This window comes from Pongo abelii, chromosome 8 (genome assembly GCF_028885655.2).
Source record: "Pongo abelii isolate AG06213 chromosome 8, NHGRI_mPonAbe1-v2.0_pri, whole genome shotgun sequence".
Lineage (NCBI taxonomy): Eukaryota > Metazoa > Chordata > Mammalia > Primates > Hominidae > Pongo > Pongo abelii.
Window position 1 is genome coordinate 73027268 of NC_071993.2, and position 12549 is coordinate 73039816.

Below are 12549 nucleotides of genomic sequence, written 5' to 3' on the forward strand. Positions count from 1 at the left end.
TGGATGAATGGTAAATTTCGTCAAATGCTTTTTCTGTATCTATTGAAATTATCAATGGTTTTTCTAGTTTAATCTCTTGATATGGTGAATTACATAGATTGATTTTTCAAATGGTGAACAAACTTGCATTTCTGGGATAAACCCCACTTGCTTATGATGTATTAACTGTTTAATAGAATTTAAAATTCAACTGGCTAAAATTTTGTAAAGAATTTTTGAATCTATGTTCTTGAAGGGTATTAGTCTAAATTTTTCTTATACTTTAACACATTTATCTGTTATCTGTTTTGGTATCAGGATACTACTTTCCTCATAAAATGAGTTGAGAATGCTCCTATATCTGTGTCAAGTATTTTTTATTGAATGCTGGGTGTTGTTAATTTCATGTTGCAGAGTGCTAATTTTATTGTAGTTTTTAAAAAGTATTGGACTTTGTTTTAACATGCAGTTAGGTTACTTACAGATCCTCTACTTACAGAGGACTTTTAATCCTCTAAAGTCTTGTTAAATTCACTCAAGATGAGTTTAGAGTACCCTGCCCCTTGAACTTTTTGAGGCCTATTACTAAGGCATCACCCTCCTGCGGACTCTCCATTCTAACTGGTCAGAACTTGAAGGTCTTCCATGCCTATGTAAATTTGGGGAAATGCTCAGTTTACAGCTCCCTGGTCACTGTTTGCTAGGCTTGTGGAGTTTTACCCTAAATAGTCATGTCTTAAGACTTGGCAACAGAATCTGGGGAATTCCTATGGAGATTTCCAAAGTCCTTTCTCTGCATAGCTTCCTTGTATCCAGTTCTCTGCTCCACAAATTCCAGCTGCCTCAGCCTGATCCAATGCCAATCCATCCCCTCAAATGAGAGAGTTCACTGAGCTCTCCTTGGGCCCCTCCTCCTTACGGTGCAGTCCTTACGGTGAATAGTGCCTTCAGGCAGGGGTGATCATAGGGTCCACCTAATTTATTTCCTTCATCCCAACAATCACAGTCAACAGCAACCTACTGTCAATGCCTGAAAATAGTTGTTTCATGTATTTTGTCTGGTTCTGTAGGTATTTATGGGGGGAGGGTAAGTCCAGTCTCAGCAACTCAGTAACTCTAACATGGCTGGAAATGGTGTTGTCTCTTTCCTTATTGTAGTCCTTTCCATCTGCCACACCTCTGCCAGCAGAAGACACCCTCTCCTCCTAAAACCTGGGCATGTTGGAGGGGAAGAAATCTGGGCATGACCGGAAAAGGCCATGCAAAACTATCCTTCTCCACACAGCCTCCTTCAACCCCTGCCCACTCCCTCCTCCCCACTCAGGTTTCCTTGGAGTCTGTCTTAGTCTGTTTGTATTGCTATAAGGGAACACCTGCAGCTGAGTAATTTATAATGAAAGAGATAAATTGGACTCACGGTTCTACAGGCAGTGTAGGAAGCATGGCACCAGCACCTGCTCCTGGTGAGGCCTCAGGAAGCCTCCACTCATGACAGAAGGCAAAGGGGAGTCGGCATCACATGGTGAGAGGAAGGAAGCAAGAGAGAGGAGAGGGAGGTGCCAGGCTCCTGTCCACACTCAGTTCTCCTGGGAACTAATAGCATGAAAACCCACTCATTACTACAAGGATGGCACCAAGGCATTCAGGAGGGACCCACCTCCCACCCCATAACCCAAACAGGTCCCATTAGGCCTCACCTCCAACATTAGGGATGAAATTTCAACATGAGATTTGGAGGGGAAAAATATCCAAAACTATATCAGAGCCCAAGCCTGGTATATTCTTTCAAACCTAGAGTATTGAAACCAATAGGTTTGGCCCTTTTGTGGCAAACACTGACCTGGGTGCTCTTAAAGAATCATTTTTTTTTTTTTTTTTTGGCCTCACAGTATTTCTCTAAGTTGCTCTGTGCTGGGCATCGTGCAAGGCATTTTATACACATGATTCTGTCAAATACTCACCATAGTTCTATGATATAGTGAATATAGCAGGATGTAGTTACTACTGGGCCCCATTTCACAGATGAGGGAACAGAGGTGCAGAGAGGTTGATTGACTTGAGTGCCCAAGGTCCTACAGCTAAGACGTGCAGGAGAACCTGCTAAGATGCACAGGGTTTCCAAGGCCAGGAACCCTGCTCTCCCCCGCAGCCCCCACCACACTGGCTCAGCCAGAGCCTCCTTGGCAGGAGCTCATCAGGAGCCTGCAGGCCACTACTCTAGTGCCATTCTCCCCCAGCCTGCCTGCTGTCAGCCTGCAGCTCCAGGGTGCCGCTTGGGCAGGGTGGGTGGCTTGCAGAGAAGGAGGGGCAGTCATTGAGGTTCTCTGACCCTGTGACCCTTCTCAACCGGCCGCCACCAGCCCAGCCTGAGCACCAGGCCCCCAAGGAGTCCCTGCCCATCTGTAATCCCCTTGTGACCAATTCAGTTAGTTCCAGTCCCTGCACTCACACCTTGAGCAGGCCACAGGTCACAGGCCCTGTTCCGCCTCTGCCCCTTCTCATCCCGCCCTGGGGTCCAGGGGAGGGGGCTTGTGAGGGCCCGAGAACTGCCAGTGCTTACATCTGAAAATTTAATGTGTCCCTTGGGGGAATTCCTAGGACCCTGGGACTCCCTGGAGAGCCACCACCACATTCCAGCCACTATCAATAAAGAAAATGTCACTGACTGAGAGTAGTGGGTCCACTCAGCTCACCTGTCTACTCTTGAATGCAGGTCCACTTTCCTAGGGAAACTTATTCTTGGTTTAGGGGAAAGGGAACATGAAGCCAAGAGCAGGCCTTCCTACCTCCTTCTCTCCCTGACTTCATCACATTGAACTTCAAGCCTTCCCTGCTCAGTGGGGACAAGGGAGGCAGGACATTAGTTAAGAGCTTGGGCCAGGCTTTCTGTGCTTCCTATCCAGTGCACCAAACTCAAATCAAATCAGCCCCCAGGTGCACAGCTCTTGTGTGAAAAACAAAAATGATGTCCCTCATTTGGGTAATGTCTTAACCTTGCCAGTGTGAAAATAATAATAACAGCAGTAGTTACCACTTGCCAAGTCCTGACTGTGAGCCAGGCGCTTCACATAATTTACTGCTAATCCTCGCAGCCTATAGCATAGATATTACAAAGCCATTTGGCCATGGAGGAAACTGAGGCATAGAGAGATGAGGTAACTTGGCCAAAGGCCCCAGAGCAGGGAAAGTCCTTCCAGCTCAGGAGTACTTGCTTGTATTCCCCACCTGTCTCTGCCATGTAACGAGCAACCTCACCCCTTCTCCAGTTACTCAAGGGACCTGTGAGAGAGACAGAGTTGGCATCAGCATGCCCTGCGACAGATGGGGAAACTGAGGCATCTGGCCTTAAGTCCCCCAGCAGGCTGAGAGCAGAGCCAAGACAGCAACGTGAGCTTCCATGGCCTCTGAGGGACCTCTCTGCCCACACACGTATGAATGGGTGGAGTTATGTTGTTCCCATGGAAACTTGACAGTCATCACAAAAGCCAAGGGTCTAAAAAGAAACTGGTACAGTTTCAGGGCTGGCCTCACAGACATCTGCTTTAGGAGTCCCTCGATGAGACCCACAACTCATGGGGTGCATGTCACTCTAGAGTTTACAAAGCCCTTTCTCATGTATCATGAAATTCAATCCAACAAGTGAGGCAGGGATTATTTCATTCACTTCACAGCTAAGGAGCCCGAGGTTCTGGTTAGTGACAGGTGGCCAGATGGTGAATCATCACGAGGCCAGCATGTATCTGAACATCCTTGGTCCAAAAGGTGCTAATAAACTGGGGGAAGGGCAAGGCCTTGGGAGCAGCCGGGCCCCCTGGGTCAGGGCTGACACCCGGACCTGAATTGGATGAGGTGCGCAGGGAGCCTCAGGAAGCCGTGGCCGGGAGGCCACTGCCAGGTCTCTCTCCCAGGACACTAATTGGGGCTGACTGGGTCAAGGGGCCATGATATCCCACCGGAGCTGGTGTCTGGAGCCAGGCAGGGGGTGAACAGCCTTTGTCTCTCCTTTTGTTCCTTTGACCTCAGAGCAGAGGCCTGCAGAGTTGCCCTGGGGAACCTGGAATCTGAGCTAATGAGGTGACTTCCTGGCCCGACCCAGACAGCTGAGGCTGCAGCAACATCGGTGGTAAGGGACAGGTAGCCTGGGACCTCCTCTGAGCCTAACAGTCTGGGTCCCCTTGTGGGTAACAAGCATCCAACAAGTGTCTGTGTGTGCTGTGAACAAGTACACTGGACAACAGGTGTAGACATGGACCATCCAGAACACTGAAAGGCATGGTCATCCCGCCTGTACCATCAGCATCCTCATCTCCATCTAAAAGACAAGCCAAGGATCACAGAGACTGCCACTTGCCCAGGGACACAGCCGGGCAGAGGCAAGCCTCAGATCTGAATCAGACAAGACTCCAGCTTTTGCTCCTGTCCCCTGACAGACCCTCCACCCTCCACTTGCCATGGTAATAATATCTCTCATTGATCAAGCACTCACTCCAGGCCAGACACTGTGCTAAGCGCTTTACATTATCTCATTAAATTCTCATAATCAGTCTAAAAAGGGGGACTATTATCACCTTTTTAGAGATGAAGAAATGGGGCACAGAAAGGCTAAGCAATTTGCCCAGAGTCACACAGATAGGAATGTGTTAGATAGTCCAAGAGGTCTTAAGTCAGGCCAGCTGGGAAATGTGCCAGCTACCAGATGGGGGAGGTGGGGGGAACATGGAGATATGCTATTCCTGGAGGACTTTCTAGAGGAGGCAGCTGCCATCTAATGGAGGGGCTGGTATGGAAGACCACCGCACAACCTCCCAGCTCAGCCACCTCTCTCCTCCCATCGCTCCCAGTCCTCCAGCAGCTTGCAGAAGAATGCATGTTCCAGGTTTGGCATCCAAACCTGGTGGGTCGAGATCCTGGGTTTCTATGGCAACCGTATCCTTAATAGCATCCAATAAGGACATTATTTGGCTGCAGTAAGCGCACACAATCTTTTGATTACTGCCGAAGGTATCAAGAGGCAGCCCTCCCCCTCTCCAAGGGCCCCCATCCTTCCTTGGAAAAACAGATGCTGCCCTCCCAAAAAGTGGGGGTATAGAAATCAGGGGAAAGTTCTCACACAAGAGAGGGGGAAATGGTAAGAAAAAAATCAATGTTTGCATTAATGGAGTTGCCCGTTCAGCATTTCTCATCTTTTATAGATTTAGATAACATGCTCGTCAGGGATATCTTCATTTCCCAGAGCAAAGAAATTAATTACTCACTAATGGCGCAATTCAGAAATTAATTTGTGCTACCATCTCAAATATGTCGTTATTAATAAATTGAGAGTGTGGGGCTGGCAGGGGAAAAGGTGTCCACCAGGGTCTGAGGCTCTCAGGGCTGACCTATATTTGATGGACATTTCCAGAGGCTCAACTTGGGCCACTCAAAACCAGGGGCCAGAGGGCACAGACCTGAAAGAGGATTCCAAGGATGCTGTGGGAAGAACATTAGACTGGAAGTTGGATGACTCAAAATCTAGGATTGACTTTGGGCAAGTCCCTCTGGGTCTCAGTTTTCCTGTCTACACTGAGAAAGGGTGGATTTGAGCGGTGCTTCTCAACCCTCCTCTAACTGCAGAGTTCGTTTTATAAAACAGCTTGCAGAATTCCAGTGTGCAAGATGCGCAGGTGGGAGCAGGAGTAGGGGGCCTGGAGCCCCTGGGCTCTGACCCCCCCTCCCGGTTATGGTCCCCAGGGCTCTGCAGAGCGCTATTGGGCACTCTCAGGAAGACAGTGTCAGAGGTTTTGTCATTTGGGGAGGTGGCCCTGGTTCCTTTACCCTTCGGCACCCTGTTCAGCTCCAGCACAAGCTCTCAGTGCTAGACAGGCAGCACTAACAAGGCTGCCCTTCCATGCCAGAAACAGGGCCTGGTACACAGCAGGCACTCAATAAGTGCTTATTGTATGAGTAATGGTTTGGCCTTAGACCAGTAGGATGGGGAGGGCTGGCCAAGTGGGCAGTGCCACATGAAAATGGGGAGCCTGGGTGAGTCTGGCTGGTGAGGAGGGGCAGGCAGAGGGGGGCAGGACCCTCAGGATGAAGGTCAGAAGAGGTCAGATGGGAGTGAGAGGTGTCAGGCACCCAGGACAATGCTGGAACAGGAACACAGTGGCAGTGACTGCATGCTGACGCAGCCAGGCATGGCACTCGGCGCTCATGCATGGATGTCTCAGTTAATCCTCACCACAGCCCCCCAAGCCCTATTACCACTATTCCCCCATTCCACAAATGAGAGGCTGCCCAAGGTGTGCAGCTGGGGTTGAAGAGCCACTTTCAAATCCCAGCATCATGGCTGGGGGCCCATGCCCTCACCCACCACGCACTTCACCTCTGCGTCATGACTGGCTTGCAATCTGCTGTTTCTCTGTGACCCTTCAGAGTCTCTGCAGGTCTTTACTCCCTTCACCTGGCTTGATGCTGGGAGGCGGGCAGGGTCCATATCACTCGCCCCATTTGACAGATGAGGAAGTGAGGCTCAGAGAATCCAAACCAGCACGCATAGACAGAGGGGAGGCTCACACACAGGCCTCCTGGAGTCTGACCTCGTCCTGGCAGGGCAGGGCAAACGGCCTCACCAGATAGATAGTGGGGCCGGCTCACCGAAGGCAAAGGCCAAAGAACCCGAACTGTGTGCAGAACAACCCGTTAGTCCGGGGGTGTTTCACCAGAGCCACAGGGACCCGTGGAGTCTGAGCTATCGATGGAGCAACCGCATCATTGTAGAGATGGGGAAACTGAGTCCCAGTGTGGGGAAGGGCCAACTAAGACTACCCAGCAAAGGAAGACAGGATTCTCTAGGGTGAGACCCTGGGAGAGAACTTATCTCCTGCAGGATTCATAGCCCACGGGACAGGCACCTCTCTGCCCTTGGTGCCTTAGGGGTGGGTCTTGCTAGACACTGGAGGGCGGGCAGGATGGGCCTCTGGCTCCAGTAAGGCCTGAGGATGTGGGATTCAGCATGTGGAAGCAGCAAGTGAGCTGGCCAGGAAACAGCAGGTCAGAGATGATTTCCCAGGCGATCTGTGAGCCTTGGGAGAAGCAACAAGAAAGAGCTGCCGTGGCTGGGGTTGCAGGAGAAAGAGCCAGGCTCCTCTTAGAAGTCAGTATTTCCTGAGTATCTACTATGTGCCAGCCATCTCCATCTGTCATTCCACTTAGTCTTCAGCACCACTCCCACCTGCAGATGAAGAAATGAGGGCTGGAGAGGGCAGGGGCTGGCCCCGAGTCACCCAGTTAGGCACAGGGCTAGAGTGCAGGGAACGCAGGGAACGGCAGAGCAGCTGAGAGGAGAGATGGGTTAGAGAAAGAATGTTCACTGTGGTTTCCCTGGAGACGCTGACTGCCCACAGCCAGTCTTACCCAACACAAATAATGGTGAAAATCTGCACCATCAGGGACACTCTCAGCAGCTCCTGTGTCCAGGGAAGGGGGAGCAGCAGGGTTTTACAGGCTTTGCAGCCAGGAGGGCTGTCATGGTCCCGGCTCTGCCCCGGGCCCTGGTGGGACCTTGGACAAGTGAGCCTCCATTCTCTCATCAGTAAAATGCGGTTAAATCCCTCAGGTTTGGTGAAAAGACCCAAACAAGAGGACTCAGGTGAAGGGCTTGGGGAACTGGAAAACACCGTGTAAGCGTCCATGATTGCCCCCTGGCTAGAAGTTTCTTGGCTTTGCAGGCCTCCTCTAAAAGTCCAGGAGCCTCTCACTGACGTCCACCAAGCATTTATTTCAACACGGTATGGTGTAGGCCTACTATGTGACAGACTCATTGCTACGCCAGAGCCATAGACACAGCCAGCTCAAGGCAGCCACCTCTGTCTGTAGCCTCCTCTCCAGCAGCTGCACTGACACACACTTGGCATGCACACATGCACGCATCATGCAGCATACACATCCACACTCATATACACGCTCACCTTGTTCACCCACACCCACACACATATTCTCTCAACCCAAAGACACATGTGCACAGGTACACATGCGTGTGCACACACGCACACACAATACACTTCTCTCTGTGTCTCTCATTTACACCATTTTGTCACAAACACATCCAGATAGTCACACATATGCAGTGGTACATGAGCCACAAGTGCAAACACACATACGCACACTCACATCCTGACCACGAATGTGAACTGAGGCGGGGTGGCAAGAGCATAACTGCTGCTCCTTTCAAGGGAAGAAAGCGAGCCTGGGCGCCAGCAAAATCCTTCCGCTTCAGCCCTTCCTCTCTTTCTCCCTCCCCATTGTAGCTTTCCTGGTGCTCTGCAGATGGCCCTGCCCTGGCAGGAACTGGCACTACCCCAGGGCCACTCCGTACCCCACACCATCCCTGACCAGCTGAGAAGGATCAAGGAAGCTCTTCTTTCCGTCAGGGAGTGGTCTGAGAACCAGAGAGGCCCAGTCGCCTGCCTAAGGCCACATCACAACACTTGGAGTCCCACAGTTAAGCGCGGGGTTCCCCATGGTCCCCTCCCCACCCCTGCCATCCAACACTTCCTTCTCTCAACGCCTCCTTGCTTCATCTCTGTCCCTGACTAGCGCTTCTGTCTGTCTCTCCTGGTCTCTATTTGCTTCTCTGCCTCTCTATGACTCTGTGGTCCAGTGTCCCTCCCTGTTTGTGGCTCTGTCTGTCTCCCTGGGCTGGGTGTGGAAGAGCATGGGTCTCTTAAGTACACTGCTCACCTGGCCTGTACACCTTTAGCCAGGTGGAGGCTGAGAGAAGGCAACTCATGGACCTTCTCCACAGACCTGACTGTGCCCCAAGACCATTGAGACACTAGGTGGAGGTGGGAGCCCTGAGCAGGGTATGTTGTGATTGTGAGTGTGTATAGAGGGGTTACTAATCCCCTGTTGCTCCTTTCCTGCTCCCTAAGGGGTGGGATTTCCCCAGCAGAGGGGCAACGGGGCTTGGCGTTACCTGGCTCAGCCAGGCACCTTTGTGCAAGGTACAACCTATTTAACCATACACAGTGCCCATTGGCAGAGTAGATGCCATTACGTTTAAATAGGTTGAGTTGGGTTGGGTGGGCTTGGGTAGAAATTGGTGGATTTGTGTGTGAAAGGTGAAGTTAAAATATGATGAGTACAAATGGGGAGTTGGGCTTTACTAGGCTAAGTTTGGGCTGCACTGAGTCGGAGAGGATCCCTCTGGAAGGAGGGTTGGGGGCTCACTTTGTGTTTTTGGAGTCATAGCAGCCATGGCGACGCGTGTCTGGCCACCTGTTCCTTATTTAGTGCTTATTACAACAGAACTAGGCTCAGCCCCAGGAAGTGAGGGAACTGATTAAAATGTGTGCAGATCCAATCTTGGGAAACCTCACTGGAAGTCTTCTAGGCCAGCCTCCAGATTACATGGCTCCTCTCTCTCTTTCCGGTCTGGCCCCCTCTGCTTCCTACGGGTATTCCTTCAACAATCAGACCTTGCCGCTGAGACCCCAGCCAGAGCACATTCCTGGAGGAGGGAGGGTGCCAGGTGCTGCAGGAGCAGCGTGGGGTTTTGAGGCCAGGTGAGAGTGGCGGCAGGATACATTAGTGAAGAGCGTTAGGCATTGGGCAGTCTCTGCTGCACTCCTCAAACCACACCTGTCCTGGTGGCAGCTCCAGATCTCTGGAGAAGCCTGTCTAATCCAGTCAGCTAGTCCTGCTCAGGGTCTGTGGTCCTGGTCCTCCTCAGGAAGAATTTGCCTTTTCCTAGGGGCTCTGGACACAATGCTCTGACCCCCAGATGGAAGTTCTATGGGGATCTCTGTCTACTTGGTAGGCTGGGCAGGGAGGAAACATTTTGAAAATTTGGTGACTTTTGGTCCCCATCCGGTCACAAAGTGAAGGACACTACTGACTTCCTCTAGGTCAAGGCCAGCCCCAAGCTGGGAGATGTGTCCCTAGCTTCATGCCAATGGTTGTGAGGAGGTGCCTTGGAGAAGACCCCTCTGTGGAGCCACATTCCCCATCTGCACCGTGAGAGGAGGAAAGGAAGGATAGAGTAGATGAACTCTGATTCCTTCCAGCAGTTAAAAACCTCTGGAATCCAATGGCACACATGGCGACTGTCACAGAATGAGGACCTCATGAGTTCCTCAGTTTAACTGGCTCTGGCTCTGCAGCCCACAGGGCTTAGGAAATACTGATTGGTGAGCGATGCTGACCTCTGCCCCTGGAGGGTCCCGAAGTTCTCCTCCTTCGATCCACAGCCTTGGCCTCCCTCCCCCTCCATTAATGCCCTTCACTCCCCCGACAAACTGATGTATGCCTTACTGTGCTCTGTGAGGAGGGTGAAGACATGGAGATGCACCAGAAGCGGCGGTGGCTGGGTGAGCTGGAGAGCCCTCTCCCCCTCTGCCTCCCTGCGCCTCCCCACCTTACCTAGAGAATAACCTGGCTACCCTTCTGAACCCCTGGCCTGGCAGGAGCAGCCCTCACCCACCATGGCAGCCTCAGCCCTGCTTGCCAGCCAGGCAGTGGAGCCAAGGACATGGGGATTGGCTTGTCAGGGAAGAGCCAGCTTCCCCCATCATAGCTGAGGGTGGGAGAGTAACAACAGTGCACACACACACTCACACATACACTTACACATACACACTCTCACACACTCACATTCTCACTCACACTCTTACACTATCTCTCACACACACACTCTCACACACTCACGCACACATTCTCTCTCACACTCTCACTCTCTCACACACCCACTTACACTCTCACACACTCTTACACTATCTCACACTCACACATTCACACATACACACTCACACACATACTCTGTACTCTCACACGCTCACTCTCACACACACACATTCTCACATACACTCACTCACACATTCTCACACTCACATACACACTCATACACACTCTCACACTCACACACACACACACTCTCACACTCACACACTTATACACACACATTCTCACACATACACATACACACACGTTCTCACATACACTCACATACACTCACACACACTCTCACATGCACGCACTCACACTCACATTCTCACACACTCACACACACACACTATGCACACATTCTCACACACTCACACATTCTCACACATTCTCACACACATACAGATACACACTTTCACACACATTCTCACACACAGACTCACACATACACTTACACACGCACTCACACAAATACACACATACTCAAACACATACACATATTCACACGTTCACACTCATACACATTCTTACACTCACACACACTTACATATACACACTCACACACATTCACACTCTCACACATTCTCACCCACACTCTACACGCTCACACATTCTCACACATGCTCTCACTCTCACACACTCTCACACATTCTCACACACACATTCTCACACTCACACATATACATACACACTCTTACACACACACTTTCGCACCCTCACACTCATACACACATGCACTCACACAAATACACACTCACACACTCATACACACATACATACACACGCTCACACTCACACACATTTTCACACACACTAAAAGGTCCCTGCAGCAGGGCCACAGCATAGGATTCTTGGCCCTCATATACATAATGTATGATAACCTTGACCCTGGAAACATGGGACAAAATTTTATAGGAAGATCTGTTTGGGTTCCACATAAAAGAGAACAGTCTAAGAATTAGAACAGTCTCACTATTAAATGGGCTGCCTTGGAAGTAGTGAGCAATCAGCCCCTGGAGGGAATGCAAGCTGATGCCGTCCTTCTTGTTAGAGGCCTACAAAAAGGGTTCCTGCTCCCAGAGGTGCTGACCTAGAGGGTCTGTCCATATTAGGGCTTTATGATTCTGGCTAGGACAGTGGGACATGGAAGAAGGTAAGGAGCTAGGATGGGGGTTCTAGTCCCAATATTTCTATTCACTGTATGACCCTAGGCAAGCCACAGACCCACAGACCTTCTTGTAGCCTCAGTTTCTCTGCTAGAAAACCACGAGAATGGATGAATCCATGGATTTCAAACTATGCCCTATGGATCTCAGAGTTCCCTGGAGCTGCCTCAGAGATGCCGTGGGAGTGATGAGAAGGTAGAGGGAACAGGGCCTCCTGCCCATCCACCAATTCCAAGACACAGCTCTGCAGCTTCCACATAAGACTTCATTTGAACAAGGGGTACCTGCAGAGAAAGGTATCAAAACCCAGGAAGGATATTTTGTAAGGATAGTTCTGATGTCTGGACTTGAAATTTCATTTCAGAGATGCTGACTGACCTTCATAAATTAACCTTTGTTCGTGCCCAGCCTCATTCTGGGTACCACTGGGCACCCAGAGAAATCTAAGCCATGGTCTCTACCCTCAGTCCCCTGAAGAGGACAAAATCATGTCTGATCACAAAGTCTGGTGGTTGTCTTTGGGTCTGGTATAATCCATTACTTAGTTTGCATAAAGTGTCCCACTGCTTCCTGGGAGTAACCTGAGAACTGGTCAACCTTAGGGAGTTGGGGCATGGCTGGTGGGGCAAAATCCTTTTCTGTATTCTCTGAGGTGGATGGGGGTGATCCCAGAGGAAATGAGAACAGGGAACAGAGGGAAGAA

At 50.6% G+C, this 12549-nt stretch overlaps 1 long non-coding RNA gene across 3 annotated transcripts in view; it reads right to left on the minus strand.

Annotated features, from left to right (window-relative positions):
- LOC129048279 (uncharacterized) overlaps positions 1 to 3382 on the minus strand; it is a 52660-nt gene extending 49278 nt beyond the window's left edge. Inside the window, exons 1-3 of one of the 3 annotated variants that reach the window (XR_010141556.1) lie at positions 3235 to 3382; positions 2673 to 2809; positions 1397 to 1572 (exon numbers count right to left, since the gene is read on the minus strand). This is a non-coding gene — a long non-coding RNA (uncharacterized LOC129048279). Of the gene's footprint in view, positions 1 to 1396; positions 1573 to 2672; positions 2810 to 3204 lie in introns of all 3 variants that reach the window. The other 2 variants (XR_010141560.1, XR_010141559.1) reach the window with 2 other exon arrangements.
- Between the last annotated feature and the right edge of the window lie 9167 nt (positions 3383 to 12549).